Source organism: Herpailurus yagouaroundi, unplaced genomic scaffold (genome assembly GCF_014898765.1).
Source record: "Herpailurus yagouaroundi ecotype Mexico unplaced genomic scaffold, PumYag 100, whole genome shotgun sequence".
In the NCBI taxonomy this organism is placed as follows: domain Eukaryota; kingdom Metazoa; phylum Chordata; class Mammalia; order Carnivora; family Felidae; genus Herpailurus; species Herpailurus yagouaroundi.
In genome coordinates, this window is record NW_024412391.1 from 66,873,978 (window position 1) to 66,886,170 (window position 12,193).

Sequence of the window (12,193 nt, forward strand, 5' to 3'; positions counted from 1 at the left end):
AATAAAAGTTACCTAAATTCCTCAACTCCAAGATCATTAATATTTAGGTGCATATCCAGTCATTTTTATTTGCATATTTTTCTTTTATTTTCTAAACAGGGATCACATTTTACTTATTATTTTACAACTTGTTTTCTCAGCTAACTATAGATCCTAAATATCTTCCCAGGGTATTAAATATTCCTTTAAAATAATTGTTATAATACCTGTTCATAGTAGTATATTAAAATAGTAGAGAACTGTATTGAGAAAAAAGTAAAATTCTGCTTATCTTACCAATATCCCATTTCAAATATGACATAAAACTAAAATTATAAAGGGAAAATTCCTTACTCCATAAAAATTTAAAACTTTGCAAAGTAAAAAACAATCACAAGGCGCCTAGGTGGCTTAGTCGGTTATGTGTTAGACTCAATCTCAGCTCACGTCATGATCTGGTGGTTTGTGGGATTGAGCCCCACGTCGGGTTGTACAATGACAACATGGAGCCTACTTGGGATTCTCTCTCTCACCCTCTCTCTCTGCACCTCTCCCTCTTGTGTTCACACACACTCTCTCTCTGTCAAAATAAATAAATTAAAAAAAAAGACAATCACAAAGTGTAAACAATAAATGACAAACTGGGAAACATGTTTTCCATGCAAATGACAAATAAGTGACTAATTTCCTCAATATGCAGAACCTTTTATACACACACACACACACACACACACACACACACCCCATGGTGAAAGATCAGTAAAATTCTAAAAATGGGATAAAGATGTGGGTTGGCATGTCATTGATAAAGAAATACAAGTGGCCAAACAAAATAAAAAAGAAAAGAAAAACAAGCCTTAAGAGGATGAACTGAACCTTTTATACAGAAGGTTAAAACAAAAATGAACACATTTAATAATACTCATTGTTGGGATGATGTGAAGAACTATTCTCAGAGTGGAAGTGTAAATTGGTGCAACCTTCTTTGAATGGTCAATTGGCAATATCAACATTCTAAATACAGACATCTTTTCAATGAGTAATTTCACTACTTGGTCTTTGTCCCTTGTAATTAAATACATGAAGATATTTGTTACAGTATTGTATGAATGGCAAGTTCCCATATTAAATGAATTTAAGGAAAATAACGTATGAAACCATTCACTGGAATTACTTAGTTTAACCACTAGATGTCACAATTGTTACACAAAAATTTAGCTATAGCTAGGTAAATAGAATTTGAAGGTTGGAATAAACTTTCCATATATGTTCTTTCACTTTAAAAGAATTGGTGCTTGAAAAATATGGGAAAATATGGAATAAACTTTCCATATATGCTCCTTAACCTTAAAATAATTGGCACCTGGGTGGCCTAGTTGGTTAAGCGACTGACCCTTGATTTAGGCTCAGGGTAGGATCTCACGGTTTGTGAGATCAGGCCCCATGTCAGGCTGCATGCTGACAGTGCAAAGCCTCCTTGGGATTCTCTCTCTCCCCCTCTCTCTCTGTCCCACCCCTGCTCATGTGCTCTCTCTCTCTCTCAAAATAAATAAACTTTAAAAAATTAAATTAAATTAAATTAAAAATAATTGCAACTCTAAAACAAGAACTATTTTGTATATCACTAGGTACTTTGCAAAATAGAGTATTTCACAAAGTGATCTTCAAGTTATCTTTTAAAAATATTCTTCTCATAAAGTCTCAAGTATTCATATGCTTTGACAAGGCTTTAGCTTAAAATGCACTATAACTGGGTAGGCTCACATGGTCTGATTTGGGAGTTTCCAGGAGAAATTCAGGCTTCAAATAATCTTACCTCTTACATGAATAATACCTAAAACTCCACTGTTGCTGATTAATTTTGAGGAATTTAAGAGTTTCCAATATTTAGCAGTGGCATATTAACTGTAAAATACCTCTGGATGGAGTGACCCCTCGAGGACTTACTGCTGATTAAAAATCCACTGGGTTGGCCCAGGAAGAGATGAGGTGGGATGACAGCACACTAGGAAGAGGTGGCTCTTAGTCTGGGCTTTGTGTGTCTCCTGTATTGTCCTTTAACTCACTATAACACAATTCACTGCGATCTTACTACTGAGAAGTATGAATAGCCCAGGAAACCTAAGACCTTAAACAACATTCAGCTTATCAAAACCCATACTGTCACAGGGATTTCCTACTGTTCTTCTATGAAGTTGCATATTTTATGTTGATCTAAAATAAATAAGCACAAATATATTAGGAAACAGATGTCACTGATTTGTTTATGTACTCATAAACTAATTGCTAAGGCAAATATTAAAACCAAAGCTATATTTAGTTTCTGATTAAGGAGTTCCACATATAAAAATTGCATGGAGACACAGGGCTAAATAAATGTTCGGTCTTATAATAAAAATTTCTTCATCAAAGAAAGAAACAGGAGAGCCAAGTTGAACAGGAAAACAATCAACAGTGTCAGGTGATAACTTTTAGAAATAGCTGCTCATTAATTTAGGTTTATATCAAGTATAAAATAAAATCATAATAATGAAAAGGGCTGAGAAGGTCTTACCTTGGCAGACCAAAATGTGGCATACCAAACCTGAATATGCAGCTTTTTAATCATCTTTCATTTGAAAGGCGTTATGTTAACAAAATGATATTTGTAAGCATATTTAGCCATAGATACCAGCAAATTCCTAATACCTTCTGTTCGTGGTACATTCCACAATTTTCAAAGCAGGTTTATATACCTTATTTTATTTTCTCCTGAAGAATTAGTTTTTTTGCATTCATGTAAAAAATATTAACAGCCTATTTATCAACTTTCTCTAGCCTATCTATAAGTTCAACTAAATCAAATATCTTTAACCTTAGGCACTTCAGAAAGAAGAAACCAAATTTACCTATTGAGTTTGTGGACAAATTTTTTGAAGCTAGAAATGACATCAGTGCCCTGTCCCCCATCCCCCTTCCCCTGGCGTCAGGGTAGAACCTACTCACAGCTCTGTCACACATCTCCTTCAGATGGATGGGGCTTACAGCTGATGAAATAGGAATGCCTCTTCATGAACCATGGCATGTTCCATATGTCCTGCCTCATTAGGACTGCATCTTTTCCCTAATGTTACTGGAAAACAGTGCAATAGTTCTAAACTGGCTAAGGGCTGGGTCCTTTTCTTTTTAAAATTTTTCTTCTATGTCACATTATTGGAGAGCTGTGCAAATACAGACCCTTCTCTCTTATAGACCAGGAGTCTTCTAAGTAGAACGCACCCATGATGATCCACTAGGGCAGGGGTCAGCAAATTCCAGCTCAGCCAAGTCTAGCCCACCACTGGTTTTTCTTTTTACTTTTTTCTATTGTTTAATTAACATATATATATTATAAATATATTATAAATATAAATATATAATAGAATTATTTATATAAATATATATTTATAAATATATTATATTTATATATTAAATATAATATATATTTATTTATATAAATATATAAATTTAAAATATATTTATATATTTATATTTATATGAATATATTATATTATATATTTATATGAATATATTATATTATATATTTATATTTATTTTATATATAATATAAAATTTACCACCTTCACCATTTTTAAAAAAAAAATTTTTTTAACGTTTATTTATTTTTGAGACAGAGAGAGACAGAGCATGAACGGGGGAGGGTCAGAGAGAGAGGGAGACACAGAATCTGAAACAGGCTCCAGGCTCTGAGCTGTCAGCACAGAGCCCGACGCGGGGCTCGAACTCACGGACTGTGAGATCATGACCTGAACTGAAGTTGGACACCCAACCGACTGAGCCACCCAGGCGCCCCTCACCTTCACCATTTTTAAGTGGTTCAGTGGTACTGCATCTGGTTCAGTGGTACTGAATATATTCCTAATGTGCAACCATCACCAAGGGTTGGGTCTTTGGAGAGTCTCCATCACCCACCCCAACTCCTGTACATCAGAGCAGAGTCAACTTTTCACTGCTCCCATCCCAACACTGCTACATTACAAGTATTCTCATTCCCATATTTGCCTCTAAAATCCTAGAAGTAGGGGTAGGTCTCAAAACCATTGGCTCAATTACTTTATCTTACCTAGGAAGGATAGATTAACAACAACACACTTATGGTTATATTGTGTTTCCTTGGATTCATAATGCATTTTTGAATGAAAACATACTTATTATCCAAATCCAAACATTAGCATAGACTTAGCTCTTGTTTTCTTTGGGAAGACAGCCATCTACATCTTCCATCTACAAAGGAAGATTCTGATACACAATATGATACTTTATGGCTTATGGTAACAGTAAGCCAGAACTTAAAGAAATATCCACTGGACCCTCTCAACTACCCTTTGAAATAAGTAAGACAAATGTTATTGGTCTCAACACACAGATTTGGAAACTGGGAAATAAGAATATGGAGTTCCAGATGCCTACCCAAAGTTGTGCATCTGGTAAGAAAAAGATGTAGAATTGTAGAGATCTCAGTTCTTCTGACTTCTGCTGCATCTTACTGGAAAAGGAGATGAGAGAGATGGCTGGATCTCATATCTATATATATCTCTTAACCAACTTACTGGATTTTTTTTTTCTCTCAAGTCCACCAAGGTATTGAAATCACTCCCTCTCAATTTCCATATACAATTGATTCTCATCATTGGTCAATTCCATATTTGTAAATTTGCCTACTCGCTAAAATTTATTTGTAACCCCCAAATCAATAATCATGGGCTTTCATGGTCATTCCTGGAAAACAAATAGAGAGTAAAAAATTCAAATAGCCCAACTTGCATGTTCCCAGCTGAGGTCAAAAAGGACAACACTGCCTTCCTGTTACAGCCCTCATATTATAAAGAAGTGTCTTTTTTGCAATCTTTTTAGTGCCATGTTTGTCACATTTTTGTTTTTGTTTTTTATTAGGGATTTTACCATTTAAAAGTCCCCCCAAGCATAGTGATAAAGTGCTTTCTAGCTTTCCTAAGTGCAAGAGAACTGTTATATGCTTTATGGAGAAAACGTGTGTTAGATAAGCTTTGCTCAAGTGAGTTACAGTGCTGTTGGCCATGAGTTCAATATTAATGAATCAGTGATATATTAAGAAAGGTGTTTTTAAACAGAAATACACATAAAACAAAGTTATAGAGACATTGACTGATGAAAATATTATGGCCAGAGCTTTCCAGGAACCTAAGTCTGTATTTTTCCCAGGAGTAATGGGTCATTATTCACTAATTCATTGTTCACAGTGACTTGAAAGAAAATAACTACCATTGAATTCCTGGGTAGCTCAGTCGGTTAAGTGTCTAATTTTGGCTCAGGTCATGATCTCACAGTTAGTGGGTTTGAGCCCTGCATCAGGCTCTGGATTTTCTCTCCCTCTCTCCCTTTGTCCCTCCCCTGCTCATATTCTTTCTCTCAAAACAAGTGAACTTTAAAAAAATACATTAAAAAACATTTCAACCTGCTCCTCCACCCCCAAGACTTTCTAATTCCCTTTAAAAAAAAAAGAATTCAACTACCATGAATAATGAGAATTAACTGTAGACACAATCTCTTATGTGTTGGTTTGAGGTATATTATGTCAATCTTGTGTAATGTCAGAACCTGTCTTGGTTCCCAGTCCTCTCCCCACAGTAAGGACAACTTGAGCTGGTCAAGGTAGAACTTAAGGTTTGATTTGGGTTCGGTAAATTGGTGCTCCAGTATCACTCTTTCTTCCAAAGTAAAGAAGTAAATGCACTTCCCTGATTGCAGCTATTTGGGGGCTGGCTTAAAAGATGAGGCAATTTGTTTAGTCACCTCATATGGTGACTAAATTCAAATTTATATTCCCTCCAACCAGAGAACAGGCCTGCTGCTTGCTGCTTTGATAGTGGAGACAGTAGCAAAATCCTGTCCCAGGCTACCAGAAAGGGCACCATAATATATATATATATATATATGTGTGTGTGTGTGTGTGTGTGTGTGTGTGTGTATGTATCCTATATATATATCCATATATATATATACATTATCTCCAAATATATCCTATATATGTATATATACATATATATCCTATATATGTATACATATGTACATATATATACACACACATTTAAAAAATTTTTTTCCCAGAAAGGACACCATAATATATGTGTGTGTGTGTGTATTTATTGCTTTTTTTTTTAATTTTTTAAAAATTTTTAATGCTTATTTACTTTTGAGAGAGAGAGAGAGAGCACAAGTTGGAGAGAGGCAGAGAGAGAGAGGGAAACACAGAATATGAAGCAGGCTCCAGGCTCTGAGCTGTCAGCACAGAGCCCAACACAGGGCTCGAACTCACGAACCATGAGATCATGACCTGAGCCAAAGTCCAACGCTTAACCGACTGAGCCACCCAGGCGCCCCTATTTCTTGATCGTATATCTAGTCACTTTCATATCTTCTGGGGGAATTGGGGACACTCACTGAATTCCTTGTTTCTGTAGTGGAATCATGAAAAACAGAACTACTCTACGTGAAGTAGCTAATACTTAAGAAGACTGTTAATTTCTCTACTAAAGGCTCCAACTAAAGAAATAGGAAGGCATGACGATCCTAGCAAAAGTAACAGCAGTGCCAATGTAAATCCATAACCACCAGTAAAATGTAAAGAAAAATAGAATTCTGTTTTTATAAAGATACGTACTTTTATGACCAACACTGACATCAATTAGGATCTGATCTAGACTTGGCTTTTATGAATAATAATCATTGTAAGGCCAGGCATACTGTACTTGGTGCTTTATCTGCATTCTTTCACAATGATGTCTAAGCCTCATAATAATAACCCTAGGGGGTAGATGGCTTTGTCTTTGTTGTAGATAGAAATCTGAGGTTCCGAGGGTAATTTTCCACTGCATACAAGTAAGAGATAGTTTGGATAGAATCCCGAATCTGCCTGCCTTCAAACTGGTGTATTGCTTTTCCCAGAGTGACTTCATGGAGGATTGGCTAGATATCTGTGGGGCCCAGCACAAAATAAAGCAGGGCCCCTTCTTCAAAAATTAAGAATTTCAAGGCAGTAACCACAGAATATTCCACCAAAGAGAGGGCCCTTCTAAACAAATGGCCTTGTTGCTGCACAGGTTTCATACCTATGAAGCCCATCCTGCCCCTATGTCACAATGCATTCCAAAAGCACAGATCTAGTGAAAATTTGGGAAGGGAGTGCTCCTATTTGTCCTTGTTGGTATGATTCATGTCTATGCTACCATGCAAGCATTACTAATTTCTCTTGGCAGCCTTAGTGACTTTGCTCCTAACAAAAATTTCAGAGGCATCTGTAGAAACAAAAACAAATACGTAAACACAGAAAGGCTGCCAGTTAGTTGCTTGCTATGCCACTGACAACAGCAGGGGTTTTAAGTAAAACAGAAGAGTGAGATGATTTTTTTTATTTGCCAGTGGTTTTCTCTTTGGAGAATCTTAAAAGTTTGATTCCTTTGCTTCCTTAACACTCATACACTTTTGTTCTCTGAACAAAGTGAATTTTTGTTCATCATTATTTCACAGTATCATTTCTAAGGACACAGCATTTCACTTGACTTGAGCTGAACTACATACAGGTAATTCTGCCACAAGGTCTTAGGACTCCCTTAATTCTTGCTCTGTTCTCTGTCAAAGCTAGCTGAATTCATGGGCATTGTTACCTGGGAAAATTTATCAGTTTCCTCCATTCCACTTTTACATTTATGGCTTTCTCACTTTAGTGCCTAACAAGGTATACAAGCTGGGTGGGAACAGAAGCAACCTAAAAGGAGTAAGACAAGTTAGCTTTTGATGTTTTCCGTTGCTGAGCCATCCCTCCACTCAGGTTACATTTTCTCCTATGAATCTCTTTTATTCCCAAACCAAGGAGCTCAGTGTCCTTAGGCTGATAGCATAAGGTCCCAAGCTTCCATGTCTGGCCCCTTTTCAGGGCAAGTGTTAAGAGAGCAATCAAGTTAAATTCACTGTCATGAAATGTCTTTAGAATTCAGTTTCCCTCTCTGCACCCTTATCTCACAACTGCTGCCACAGGCTTTTTCTCTTGCTATTTGTTTTTACTAGAGGGAGGGATTACTTGTCAACTCAACTGCCTAATGAGTCTTAGAATCAGCTATTTCCTCTTCTACATGGGAAACTATCCCTTTTATTTTCTTCCTGTAGGGCTAGATGTAATCGGATAGTTAGATAAAAACAAATTATGTATTTTTTATAAGTATGGTTTATTCATTCCTGGTAACCATAAAACAACATAACCACTATATACATATTAATTTGGCAGTACGTGTATTTAATTTCTATTTCAAACTCTGTGTATGACTGTTCTTCAGGTCCCTTCCCCCACCTCCCCCCCCCCCAGTAACAAATGTAGCCACTTACAATCTAACCAAAATTAAAACTCTGCTCCCACTCTAAGCTCAAATCTTTCTCACCACCCACTCCCAATATACGCACTTCAGATTAGGCTGTTTTACCACACTTGAGCAATATTCAACACTTTTCAAGGGAATCTGGGGTCACGAGAGATTTTTTTCTGACATGGAGCAATGGAAACTCACAATATCTTTCAGAGCAAAAAAAACCCCAGATACTCTTCAAGAGTGGTCCCCTGAATTTGTTCTATGCTTTTTGCATTCGTCATCTATTGCTGTATAACAAACCTGAAACTTAGCATCTTACAATAAGAGATATTATTTCAGTTTGTGTGGTCAGGAAGCTGGAGGCAGCTTAGCTGGATAATTCTGGCTTGGTGTCTCTCAATCAGATTGCAATCAAGATGTTGATTGATCAGGAATGCAGTCATCTAAAGGCTTGACTGCAGTTGAGGAAATTTGCTTCCAACACGACTGGCAAGTTGCTACTGACTATTGGTAGGGGGCCTCAATTCTTCCTGTATTAACCATAGGGTTGTCCATGTCACAACATGGCAGCTATCTTCCTCCAGAGAAAGTGATCTAAGAGGGACAGCCAGAAGCTACAGTGTCCTTTATGACCTTAACCTCAGAAGTCACACACTATCATTTTTGCAAAATGTTATTGAAAACACAGATCAACCCTGTTCAGTGTGGCATGGGACCACAAAAAGGTATGCATGCTGGGAAAGAAGGATCATTGGGGGCCCATCTTAAAGGCCAGCTATCCTCATGGCACTCTATCACATAAGAAATATAAACTCCTTGAATAAAGCATGTGACCAAAAAGCATGTGACTGAAGAGGTATTCCCTATTATTTATTATTGAATTTGTATTCTTTGTTACACATTACACTTGTGAGATATTTTTAGTATCAATAATCACTAAAAGTCTGAAAGCAATGGGTCCAGGGAAAAAAATCCCCTTCTAAGTAACTCCTCTGTCACTATGCTATGCCAGTGAGTTTGCTTTGGCTGGCTCTATATTCTTTGACGTACTCCTATATTACTGACAAGATCTTCCATTCAGATTTAAGGCAAGAGCTTAGATTCTGTTCTGAAGGGTAGTTGCTGAATTATTTTTTTACGTTTATTTATTCTGAGAGAAAGAGGGAGAGAGAGAGAGAGAGAGAGAGAGAGAGAGAGAGCGAGCGAGCAAGCGAGGGAGGGGCACAGAGAGTAAGGGAGAGAGAGAGAATCCCAAGCAGGCTCTGCACTGTCAGCACAGAGCTGGATGCGGGGCTGGAACTCATGAACTGTGAGATCATGACCTGAGCAAAGTCAGACACTTAAGCAATTAAGCCACCCAGGTGCCCCCTGAATTATTTTAAGTAGGGAAAAGGCTAAGTCATATTTGCATTCTATCAGGTTTATTCTGTTACCTGTGCATAGGATGGATTGGTGGTGCAAAGGGAGACAGAGCAATACTGGAGACAGACCTGTTAAGAGTCTATTTCAGAGTCTTTTTTATCACAGGTGAAGTTTTACAGTTTTCAGCACTATCATTCCTAAATTTCCTCATCAACTACACTGAAGCTCAACAAGTTGAAAGAAAAAAAGAAAAAGTCCTAACTTCTAGCATTTGCCAATTTCTGGAGCATACATACTTCCAACATGGCCAATTTCAAACCACCAACATGATGTCATGGGACAGGGAGTTGGGAAGATATATGCACAATTGGCCAGCATCCACTGTTACTTTTGAGGTTTTTTTTTTTTTTTCTTAATGCTTATTTATTTTTAAAGAGGGTGAGCAGGTAAAGGGCAGAGAGACAGAGAGGGAGACACAGAGAAGTGTAACACAGTTGAAGTATCAACAATGCCTTTTCCCTTAATGAGCAGCAGCTATTACCTTTTTCTATAAAGTAAAACTCTGGAGACCTGCATATATATTCTTTCTATAGAGGATTTTAATGAACAAGGACCACTCAAAATTCTGATTACTAGATTCCTGCTAACGCTACCCAGTTACACTGGGTTTTTCATGCAAAATAAGGAAAATTTTCTCTTTTTCTCATCATCATCTCATGTTCTTCCTCAAAATTTGCTTAAGAATTTGTTTTATACAACAGTCTGGAAAGTTGGTATATTTCCAAACAAAACACAATAAACAAACCCAAATTCCTCATTAATAGTGGATTTGGATATGAATACCAGGCAGGCAACAGTTGTGCTTTTTCTACTTGAATTCTACAATCCTGCAGAGGTTTAGAAGAACCTTTCTGAAGTAGAGGGTGGGGAGACACCCAGCAGGTACAGGGAGAGTGACCTTCTCCTAGAAAGCTTCCTCCAAATGTCAAGAGATGGAGAGCAAGGGAGAGAGCCCTATAAACTAACAGGTCAGTATGTTTTGGACTGAAGATATTTTCCTAATGAATGGAAATGGGACAGCTAATTAAGAACCAGGTCCTGTGGTTTTGTGACTTTGATTTACATCTCTTCTGGAAGGGATCTTCCCTTTTTAGTTTTTCAGTATGGAAGACCTGATACAAGCTCTTCAAAATCCCTCCTAAAAGAGTTACTGCACACAATATTTTGGAGGCAACTTAGAATGTAAGTCTTAATTGCCTTTTAAAATTTTTATTTATATCTTTAAAGTGGTTTTTTTTTAACATTTATTTATTTTTGAGAGATAGAGACAGAGCGTGAAGTGGGGAGGGGCAGAGAGAGGGAGACACAGAATCCAAAGCAGGCTCCAGGCTCTGAGCTGTCAGTAGAGAGCCTGATGCAGGGCTCGAACTCACAAACTGTGAGATCATGACCTGAGCTGAAGTCAGACGCTTAACTGACTGAGCCACCCAGGTGCCCCAATATATTTTTAAATGTTTATTTTATTCATTTATTTAGAGAGAGAGTGAGAGAACTGAGGAAGGGCAGATAGGAGGGAGAGAATCCCAAGCAGGCTCCGAGCTGCAGCACAGAGCCAGACGGAGGGCTCAAACTCACAAACCATGAGATCTTGACCTGAGCCAAAATTAAAAGCCAAACGCTTAACCAACTGAGCCACCCAGGTGCCCCATATGCCTTTTTTATAAAATGGAAGAAGTGGGAATCAGGAACAGAAGAAGAAAACAAAAAGCAAAAACAGAACTGACAAGCTGCAAATTTCCTCAAGATTAGTCACAAGCTATGTATTTTTTATGGCAACACCACAAAAGCAATGGTGTGTCCTTATTGCAACATATCAGGAGATGTTGGTCTTATTATTGATAATATATGTGATCACTCAGTTAAGGCTGTGTCTGGCAATTTTATCCACTATAAAGTTAGTATTCTCCCCTTTGTAGACTTATTGAGTATTTTGTAGACTTATTTGTAAGACTTATTTTGTAGACTTATTGAGTATTTTGAGACTAAGTAAGTATGTTGGTTTTCATCAAACTCTCACAAACTAACTTTAGTTCTATTAATATTTTCCTAACTCCATCTTCTTCTCTATATTTACTTCTTGGTATTTTACTATAATAAACAGCTTTTCTTTCTTTCTATTTATATCAGCACAGACACACAAAATTTGGATTTATTCAATGGATCAGAACCCATTACTATTCATTTTGATGCTCAGATTGTCAGGTATGGCCAGTGGGAACCTCTTCAAGCTGGCTCCTATATAATTTGTCAAGTCTCCATCATTCTTTGAGCATTTTCTACTTTCTGGAAGAGAAAGATATGCTGGGCTTGTCTTGTACTTTGCCTATCCCAGGGCTGGAATCTGTCTTTTCTCATAGGAGATCTGTTTAGGGTGTATTTATAAAACAGGTCTTGGATAGTGGTTGCCAGTAAGC